General features: G+C 50.4%; 1 long non-coding RNA gene across 1 annotated transcript; it reads right to left on the bottom strand.

Moving 5' to 3' along the window:
• Positions 1-1,340: 1,340 nt before the first annotated feature.
• Positions 1,341-9,309, bottom strand: LOC116567787. The gene is made up of 3 exons (XR_004276331.1): positions 9,094-9,309; positions 4,485-4,808; positions 1,341-1,503 (listed from the first exon to the last, which is right to left on the bottom strand). It is a non-coding gene; the product is annotated as an uncharacterized LOC116567787 (long non-coding RNA).
• Between the last annotated feature and the right edge of the window lie 398 nt (positions 9,310-9,707).

The following is a 9,707-nucleotide window of genomic DNA, read 5'->3' on the forward strand; positions in this document are numbered from 1 at the left end:
AGCTCTCTGACCCACCATGCTTTCCAGCCTATGACGCTGACCTCTAGCCATGTTTGTCTGGGACAAGGGTACCCCTCCCTGAGGACCGACCATGCGTTGGTTATGTGTTGCCCTGTATAGGACGATGGGTCGGACCAGGTTGTTGCTCTGGGCATTTGAAGGAAGAAACTATAGGAGCAACAGGGCAGGGACATGGTTAATGTTCAAGATTGCAGTTTAAACATCACAACACAAAAAAGAAGTCAGAGAGGCCAGCGTGGGTCTTGTGCAACTGAAATCGCGTGCGGGAAGCGGGGACAGCAGAAGCCGTGGAACAGAGAGGTCGAGTGAACGGTGAGAAGCAGGCAGAGTCGCCGCCTGAGTGATGGGCAGAGGGAAACCGCCAGCTCCGGCTCCCAACAGCCTGCGAGCCGTCCTGCATCCAGAGCTTTGCAGATGCCCCTCGCTCTACTCCCCTGCTCTCCCAGCGGGTCTTCCTCACAGCCAAGTCTCAAACGAGGGATCTCAGATTTTACTGCTCTTTTCGGCTAAGAGGAGAACGTAGAAGAAAAGAGCCCTTCATTCATTAAACCCATACTCCGAACTCGGGAGCCGGGCCGCTCCGCCAGGATTCGGGGATGCGGCGATGGGGGCGGGGATGCCCCCTGAAGGACCTCAGGGTGTCGCCTTGGTGGAGGAAGCAGACAGGTGAACAAGGAATTGTGCTGTGGTCTGAGGAGCATGACAGGGAGAGGAAGGAAATGATTAAAAGGTCCCAAAGTCCACCGTCTCTGAGGGAAGTGTCCCCAAAACTTCAACCACGTTGGGAATGAACTCTCTGAGCGAGGCTAAGAGGGGAATGTCGGATAATAAGCAAGCAGATGGCCAAATCCTTCAGTTCCCCTCCCCACTGTTTCCCCTGGATCTGTCATCCTTCTACTTCCACAAAAAAGAATTAAAAACAAATAACCAAGGCACCGATCAGTCCTTCCAGTGGGTGAGGCCCACAGAGTACAGCTTGCAGTCACGGCGAACTCTGATAACCAAAACCATATCCATGGTAACTGATCAGAAACATAGGAAATCTATGACATAGGCATCTCCGGTGAAACAGAGTAATCAGACCGATGATACTGACTTGTGAATCCAGTTACGGAATTTTATGACAAAAAGCAGGGGAGAGGGAAGGAAGAGGGGTCACATCTCGACAGAACATCCATCTGTGTCGGTCAAACCAAGCACCTTGATTCCGAAGGACTTGCCTTTCTCTCTGAAAATACCCGGGGGTCTGAGACTCAAGAGCTGGGGGTGTCAGCAGGGTGGGGGTGGGGCACAGGGAACGAGGAAGAACTTGCGTATTTCCACGGGAAAGATGGAGCCACATGGTCCTGACTCACTTATCCTGTGGGCATTCGGCACACCCGCTATATATTCACAGGTGGATATTTGATACTTGATATTAAAAGGCTGGTTGAAGAAAGTGTTAAGTCCTGTGAAGTCCTGGGAAATCTTCTGGCCAGAACTCTGAAACAGAAAGGTCCAAGGAAATGTGCTCCAAACTTTGCAGAGGGACATTAGCTTCATTCAGAGAGGGATGTAATTACAGCCTTTCCCCTCCTTGCCTCACTGAGACCTCCCTAACATCTAAGACGTGCTGTTGAAATCTGAAAGAAATAGCACTGCATAAATCATAAAGACTGAAATTTAATTTTTAGATTACAATAGAGAAAAGCGAGCCTGAGAAGACAGCCCTAAGGTCAGCCGAAGGGGACAGGAATTGATTTCTTCATGAAGTCATTGTTCAACAAACCCCCGGCCAGATGTGACCTGGCAAATGTCCACATCTGTATCAGAGAATCCAAACGGCCATCCTTTCATACTTAGAAAATAGATTAATAACCAGGCAAGTCATGATTACATTAACAGCGTAACAGCTGCCTGTCTGATGAATTGGAATGGGCAATAGTATTTGGAAGCTACATTCTCGGAGTCAATGAGTTTTGATAATTGAGTTTACCCTTTGCGACGAGTACAGTTCTAGGAAACCTAGACAAAAGTGTTACGGGCTTTGTGTAGCCTAAGTGTTTCCTGAGCAAGGACCGTTAGCTTTGTATGACTTTTTTGGACATTTTGTTGTAATTCCACCCAGGATAGGATTTTTGGTGGTGCTCTCCAGCATCACAGAGCCCCCCTCTTCCCCCCCCGAAGATTTTATTTATTTATTTATTTATTTGACAGAGAGAGATCACAAGTAGGCAGAGCAGCAGGCAGAGAGAGAAAGAAGAGGAAGCAGGCTCCCTACGTAGCAGAGAGCCCGATGTGGGGCTCGATCCCAGGACCCTGGGATCATGACCTGAGCCGAAGGCAGAGGCTTTAACCCACTGAGCCACCCAGGTGCCCCACAGAGCCCTTTTTTAAATAACATGTGGAAAAGCAAACAAATCACACAGAAAAAAGTCCAGCAGCTCTCTGCCTGGTGGTGGCTGGGAGGGGCCGACCCTTTTCTGTTGCTGCCGCCCGCCATTACACACAGTAGCCCCAAGGGGGACCCTGGGGAGCCTAGTTTGAAAACGACCTCATGATCCACCATAAACCTCTATGATGCTTCCCTAGTTAACGGATTATCACTGAAGCTTTAGGAGGGTCTGGGCTTGGGTTGGCCTTGGTTTGGGTCTGCATTTGCGGGACGAGGAGAGAGCTGTCTGGGAAGACAGCGCTCTGAGGACAAGGGGCAGGGATGGGAGGAGTCTGGGGGAGGAGGAGGCTGGGAGTCACCCAGATAGGGTGCCCGGAAGGATACGATAAGAAGGAAGGAGACAGATCGGGAATTTGGGGTAAGACAAGGACATAAAGGGTCTTGAACACCAAGCTAAGAAATTTGGGCTTTGTCCTGTGTCACTAGGCTTGTGCCTGGTGGATCAGACTAGTTCCCTAAGGCTCCTGTAACAAAGTGCCACAGACTGGGGGCATACACAACAAGAATTTATAACCTCACCGTTCTAGAAGCTGGATTTCAGAGAGCGAAGTGTTGGCAGGTTGATTCCTTCTGAGGTTCTCTGCTTGGCTCATGGCTGACCATCTTCTGCCTGTGTCCTCACGAGGGGGCCCCTCTGTGTGTCTGTGTGTCGCACCGCCTCGTCTCATAAGGACCCCAGTCCTGTCGGATCAAGGCCCATCCTAATGACCTCATTTTGACATAACCACCCTCTTAAAGACCCCCCTCTCCAAATACAGTCACATTCTGAGGTGCCGGGGGCTAGGAGTTCAACGTGTGAATTTGGGGGAACACATTTCAGCCCATAACATCGAGATTTATAATATAACACACACACACACACACACACACACACTTTTTTTTTTTTTTTTTTAGGCTTAAAAAAAAAAATCATCTAGCAATAGTGCCAAATAAACGGGCTGGCTCCAGGCATAGCACGGAAGTGGCGGGAGAGAAAAGGGAGAGAAGCAGGAAGGGCAGGCCTGCAGCAGCGCTGGCAAACAGCACACACACACACACACACAATGGGAGGTGGTTGTATCCAGCGCTGGCTGGGACGGTCCATCCAGGGTACCACGGGGGTTCGGGGAGGAGAGAGAAACCGGTGTAGGAGGCAGAAAGTGTGGTGGGGGGCTGTGGAGGGATTGCACCTGCAAGTGTGGGTAGGTTCGAGCTAGAAGAACGGAGGGAGGGTCTGTGTTAACAAAGAGATGAAGACAGAGACACAGGACAGGCTTTGCAGCTTGGAGCTACAGGTCAGACCTCCTCGTGCAAGATCTAGACGGGACCACATTGCTGGGCTCTTCGTGGCCAAACTCGTGAGCTTGGGAGGCCACTGCACAGAGCACGATATTTAAATATGAAGGACTTTGCCCTTGTATCTTCATTGATCCTGAAGAAATGCCCGGAGGTAACGCTGAGAGCCCCAATCCTCAGAAAACACATTTCCTTCCTTCCCTGATATGTCGTTTGCATTTTTATCCTGTTGCAACACGCCAGGCAACCTCTCGTTGCTTCCAAAGCCCTCCTAGGCACTCACCCCAGCCCCCCGTTGGAGGATAAGGGAGGGGTCCTCCCAATCCTGTCACAGAGAACCTGACATCCACAATGGTGTGTGTGTGTTTCAGTGGCACTGGTTTTTAAGCAATTTTTAGATGGGCTCAAATACCAATCTAGAAAAGCCAGATTCCAGAAAACAATGAGAAAATGTAAAGAAACCAAATATAAAAATACTGGCACATGCCAAAGAAAAGAAAAAAAAAATCAAGTCACTTCCCCAGATTACAGCTGGAAATTCCCAGAGGAACAGGTAGATTTTTGGAAGAGGAAAAGAGATTATATTTTATGGGAAGAGACACAATAACCATTCTCTTCCCATAAAGCCAGTGATGGAAGATTGTCTCTTCCCCATAGACACACACGGCACATTTTCCGAATAATACCAACAGGAAATCAATAGGATCTTTTATATGTGAAAAGACATTATCTCCCCCGAAAAATTGCCACTCACCATTAATCTTGGTCCTGGGACAATAAGTAGCCTTTAAATCCAGATCTTTGTTTATTTTTAAATTATCTTTATTATTTATTTGTTTAGAAATAATCACGTTCAAAGCTTCACCCTTCGTTAGAGACAAAGAGGCTTCGGATAACACTCTCTGACAAGTGTCTCCACCGTGGGCCGGATGCTCTCCAGAAAGGCCCCTCCCAGTCGCATCCATGCAGGTGAACGGCCATATCGTTAGCCACCAAAAGCTTTATCAGAGCATAATTTGGCAGCCGTGACAGGTTCAACGGGATTTATGGGATCTCCTGGTTTTCTGCCTCCATTGATCTGAAATAGAACCAAAGTTAATATTAGCAAAAAGCACTTAGTGCTGGGGTAACTTTCCCATGAAAGGTTTCGGCGACGGGTAGCTTTGAGCATCTATTATCCAAGTGCTCTTGGCTGACTCTAGGTCATGAGTTTCGTAATACCTAAAAGACGAAGTATCCTTGTCTCTCTTCCCATATGAGACTCTGACCACCATCTTGGTGAAATCTCTCACTTTCCCCCAGCGCTAATGTAATTGTCACAACCCCGCTAGTCTCAGGTTTGGGTTTAGCACTGGTTCTGCCCTTGGGTTAGTTTCCTGGGGCTGCCCTAACACGGGGCCAAAAACCAGGTGGGTTAAAAGAACACAGTCAGGAGGCCAAGGTGTGGGCAGGCGTGAGCTCTACCCTAGGACCCAAGAGGAGAGGATCCTTCCGTGGCTTCCAGCTTCAGTGGCGGACGGAAGTCCTTGCTGTCCCTGAGCTTGAAGTTACATGGATCCGTGGTCTTCCGTGGGTGCGTGTCTATGTCCAGGAGTCCCTTCTTTATAAGGACTCCAATCCCATGGATTAGGATCCACATAAGGACATCATGTCAACTTGATGACCTCTGCAAAGACCCTATTTCCAAATAAGGTCACATCGGGAAGTACGTCTTTTCCGGAGGACACGATCCAGCCTAAAACAGCCCCAAAGGAGCTCACCTGTCACTCCATGCAGGCCAGACAACACTCGCACGGATCAGGTTGAACGTGAGGGGTCTCAACCTCAGCACAGGTGACATTGTGTTGGGGTAATTCTTTGTTATGGGGAGCTGTCCTGCATCCTAGCTGTCCAGCTAGAGGTACAGGGACACCCCTCCTGCCCCCTTGTGATAACCAAAAATGTCCCCTGACAGGGACACCGGGGTGGCTCCATCGGTTAAGTGTCCGACTCTTGATCTCAGCCCAGGTCTTGATCTCACGGTCGTGAGTTCAAGCCCCAGGCTGGGCTCTGTGCTAAGCGTGGAGGCTACTTTAAGAAAAAAATAAATAATAAAATAAATAAAATAAAAACGTCTCCTCACAAATGTCCCCAGAGGGGGCACCACTGCCCTGAGAATCACAGACTTAGATGAAAAGTCATCCGAGCTTATGAAGGTGCTTCAAGTCCCCTGAGCACTGAAGAGACTAGGGCGTTCACATTGGTCAGAGTCCAGTCCCTGAAGGAGACGGGCCCTGAGCAACTGCCCCACCGGATTCCTTCATTAATTTAACAAATACAGATGGAGTCCTAGCTGCATCTTGGGTGTGATCTGAGCCTGGGGTTGGGGGAAGCTGGATTTTAAAATCCCTGCCTGAAACAACATCCATTTTAGCGGGGAAGCTGAAAATAAACAGGATGAGTGAAACACATAATATGTGAGCTACTGATGGAGTGAATGAGACAAAGAGAACCCAAGCAAGGAGGACAGGAAGTGGGGGCGGAGGGGGAATGGGGAAGGGGAAAGGGTCGGGGAGGGAGAACGGTGCGGAAAGCTTTCACCCAGTGACCTGGGAAAGGCCCCCTGAGAGGGCGCACACCTGAGAAGGTGAGGGCTGGGGACCAGGCCATGCAGATTTGGGGCAAGGGGCGCTGCAGGCAGACAGAACAGCAGACCGGGACATTCCCGGGTGCCCAAGGAATAGGGGGGAGGCCTGTGCAGCAGGACAGATAGGGCAAGGCCTTCGGGTCAGAGCCACGACGTGCCGTGGCTGCAGGCATGTGTGTGGAGGGGTGGTCGGTGGCGCAGCGTGCTGGGCGATGTGGCGGGGGTGAGGTTCTGGACGGTATGGGCGTGCCGACTGTGGACTGCAAGAGCACGGAAAGGTCTTTGGCATCAGAGACAAATGGAAAAATCGAGTTGGTACGAAGTGAGATGAAAAGTCCTCAGAAAAGGAGCAGGTTTGAAGAAAGTGGCAGAAGAGTCCGATTTTCTCACAAAAGAAAATGTACCCTTGCGACCGTCTTGAACGCTACAGCTCGGTGGCACTTAACACGTTCCTTGTGGTGACACCATCACCGCCACCTTCCTCCAGAACTTCTCCATCTTCCCCGGCTGATGCTCCGTCCTCCTCACAGCCTCCGGGGCCCCCCAGCTCCCGGCAGTCACCACGCTGCTCTGTGTCTAGGAGGTGACGCCTCTAGGAACCTCACATCAGTGGGATCGCACAACACTTGCTCTTCTGCCACGGGCTCATTCCACTTAGCAGGAGGGAGGGACTTCAAGGCTCCATCCCCATGGTCGCAGGCCAAAATCTGCTGCTTTTTTAAGGCTGAATCGCACTCCATCTGGGCACAGACCACCTTGTGTCTATCCGTTCGGCCGCTGATGGACACGTGGGCTGCTCCCACCTCTCAACCACCGTGAATAACGTTGCTGAGAACATGGGTATCCAAACGTCTCTTTGAGTCCCTGCTTCTGGTTCTTTGCGATACATGCCTGGGAGTAGAATCCTCAAATTCTATGGTAATCCTGTTTAAGGTTTTAAAGAACTGCCCTATCATTTCCCACAGCAGCTGTAGCATATTATGTTCCCACAGGCAAGTGCACGGTCCCCATCCTTGCCAACACCTGCTACTTTCTGTGTGTTTGTTTTTGCATAGCCACACTAACGCGTTCAAAGTGGTATCATATTGTGATCAGAAGGTGAGTTTTGGGGTCCCTGGGGGGGCTCAGTTGTTACAGCTTCTGCCTTCAACTCAGGTCATGGTCCAGGGGTCCTGGAATCAAGCTCCATGTCAGGCTCCCTGCTTGGTGGGGAGTCTGTTTTTCCCTCTCCCTCTGCCCCACCGCCAAATAAATAAATAAGTAACCTCTTTTTTAAAAATATTAAATAAAGGGATACCTGGGTGGCCAGTCAGTTAAGCTTCTGTCTTCTGCTCAGGTCATGATCCCAGAGTCCTGGGATGGAGTCCCACAGCCCGCAGAGCGGGGAGCCCGCTTCTCCCTCTGCCGGCTGTTCCCCCACCTCGTGCTCTTTCTTTTTCGCTCACTCTCTCTCTCTCTTTCTGGCAAATAAATAAAATCTTTTTTAAAAATTAAATTAAATTTTATTTCCTTAGTTACATGAGCTACACTTCAAGCACCCAACGGCTGTATTTGACTAGTAGCTATGATATCGGACAGCACAGAGACCGAGCATTCCCAGCCCTGCAGAAAATTCCATCAGACAGCGCTGGAGTGGGTAATATGTAACAGTCAAGAAAGAAAGAGAGAGAGAGAGAGAGGAAGAAAGAAAGAAAGAAGAAAGGAAGAGGAAGAAAGGAAGGAAGGAAGGAGAAAAAGAAAGAGTGCGGCCCAAGCACTGGGTCACAGGGCACGTCAACCCTGAGATCATTAGCAGAGCATGGCACAGGTTGGCCTAAAGGTAAGGTACCAAATGTCCCTCTTTTCTGGGGACAGTCCAGATAGTGCCTCTAGGCCTGATATAATTAAGAGCAGCTCCTTTCAGGGCCACCCAGGTGGCTCAGCCAGTTAAGCAGTGACGCTTGATCTCAGCTCGGGTCTTAATCTCAGGGTCCTGAGTTCGAGGCCCGCACTGGGCTCCACACTGCGCAGGGAGCCTATTTAAACACAAACAAACAAACAAACAAAAAACAGCAGCACCTTTCGTTCTGAAAATCACTCTGGTCTGGATGATAATATGGTCACCCTGGGACGCCTGGGTGGCTCAGTGGGTTAAGCGTCTGCCTTTGACTCAGGTCATGATCCGGGGGTCCTGGGATCAAGCCCCACATCAGGCTCCCTGCTCAGTGGGGAGTCTGCTTCTCCCTCTCCCTCTGTGTGTACACTTTCTCTCTCTCAAATAAATAAATAAATCTATAAATATATATATATATATAAATATGGTCACCCCCATCTACCAAGGTGTGGGCAGGTACGGGTCTAAGGTAAGGGTCAGCTGGTGGCGTCTCCTGTACGGAGAGGATGCGGGGTTCCAGTGATTGGGAATCCGCCCCTGGCTCCTCCATCCAACCACATCAGTGACCAGGAGCCAGGTAGGGGACAGGTTACAGTCTGCTGCTCCCTATGACTGACCCTTGGAGAAGTCCGTGCACGGTACTTGCAGGAGGCAGGTGTGGACTCCCAGTCGCCGTCCTCAAAGTCATGAGGGCCAGCCCACCACCCTGGGTCTGCCTTCCCCTCTGTGTGCTGGTGCTGATGCCCTAAACCAGAGGTGAGTTTCGACTGGTAAAGTGTTGGCTGCGATGTCTCCTGCTAGGATTTCCACCTCACCAGCAGCCTACCCCGTGGGGACCATCTGGTTATTTACAGCAAATCTCACCTTCCTTGTTGACATTTCCATGCACAGGCAAAGCTAGGAGAGAGCCTGAAGAGCGAGGTACGTGAAGACCCCAGGTGCTCCCCTGTCGCTCCACATTGCATTAGCCAGGGGGGCTGGAATATGGCAGAAAATCAGGAAGGTAGGGACACACATTCCAAAACGCCCCCCCCCCCCGTGACATCTTCGGAATGAATGAAACCCCATGGCTGGCAGAGACAATAGCCCTTGTTGAATTCTAAAGTTCAGACACACATTGGCACCGTTCTGTCTCAACCTTTCATTTCCATGGAAACCATTCATGATGCCACAGAACGGGGATTCTGACCAGAGTTGAGAAGGAAGTAGCAGCACGGATCCAAGCTTTACAGCGAGCCTGTGGCAGTCAGAAAGACAGGACAGGCCAAGCAGCCGGACCTAGAGTTTTTTTAGGGACAGTGGCACTCTCGGGGTCCCCAAGTTGAGCACCTGTAGCCCAGGCAGAGCCCACAGACCCCAGAGTGGGTTCTGATAACCCAGCCGGCTGCCTGTTCCACCCCAAATCTGCTTTCCCTTTTTTGCTTCTTTTCTTACGCGGAAAGTGTGCTCTCCAGTCAATGGTAAGACTCCTTGGCTAG

Source organism: Mustela erminea, chromosome 10 (genome assembly GCF_009829155.1).
Source record: "Mustela erminea isolate mMusErm1 chromosome 10, mMusErm1.Pri, whole genome shotgun sequence".
Classification (NCBI taxonomy): domain Eukaryota; kingdom Metazoa; phylum Chordata; class Mammalia; order Carnivora; family Mustelidae; genus Mustela; species Mustela erminea.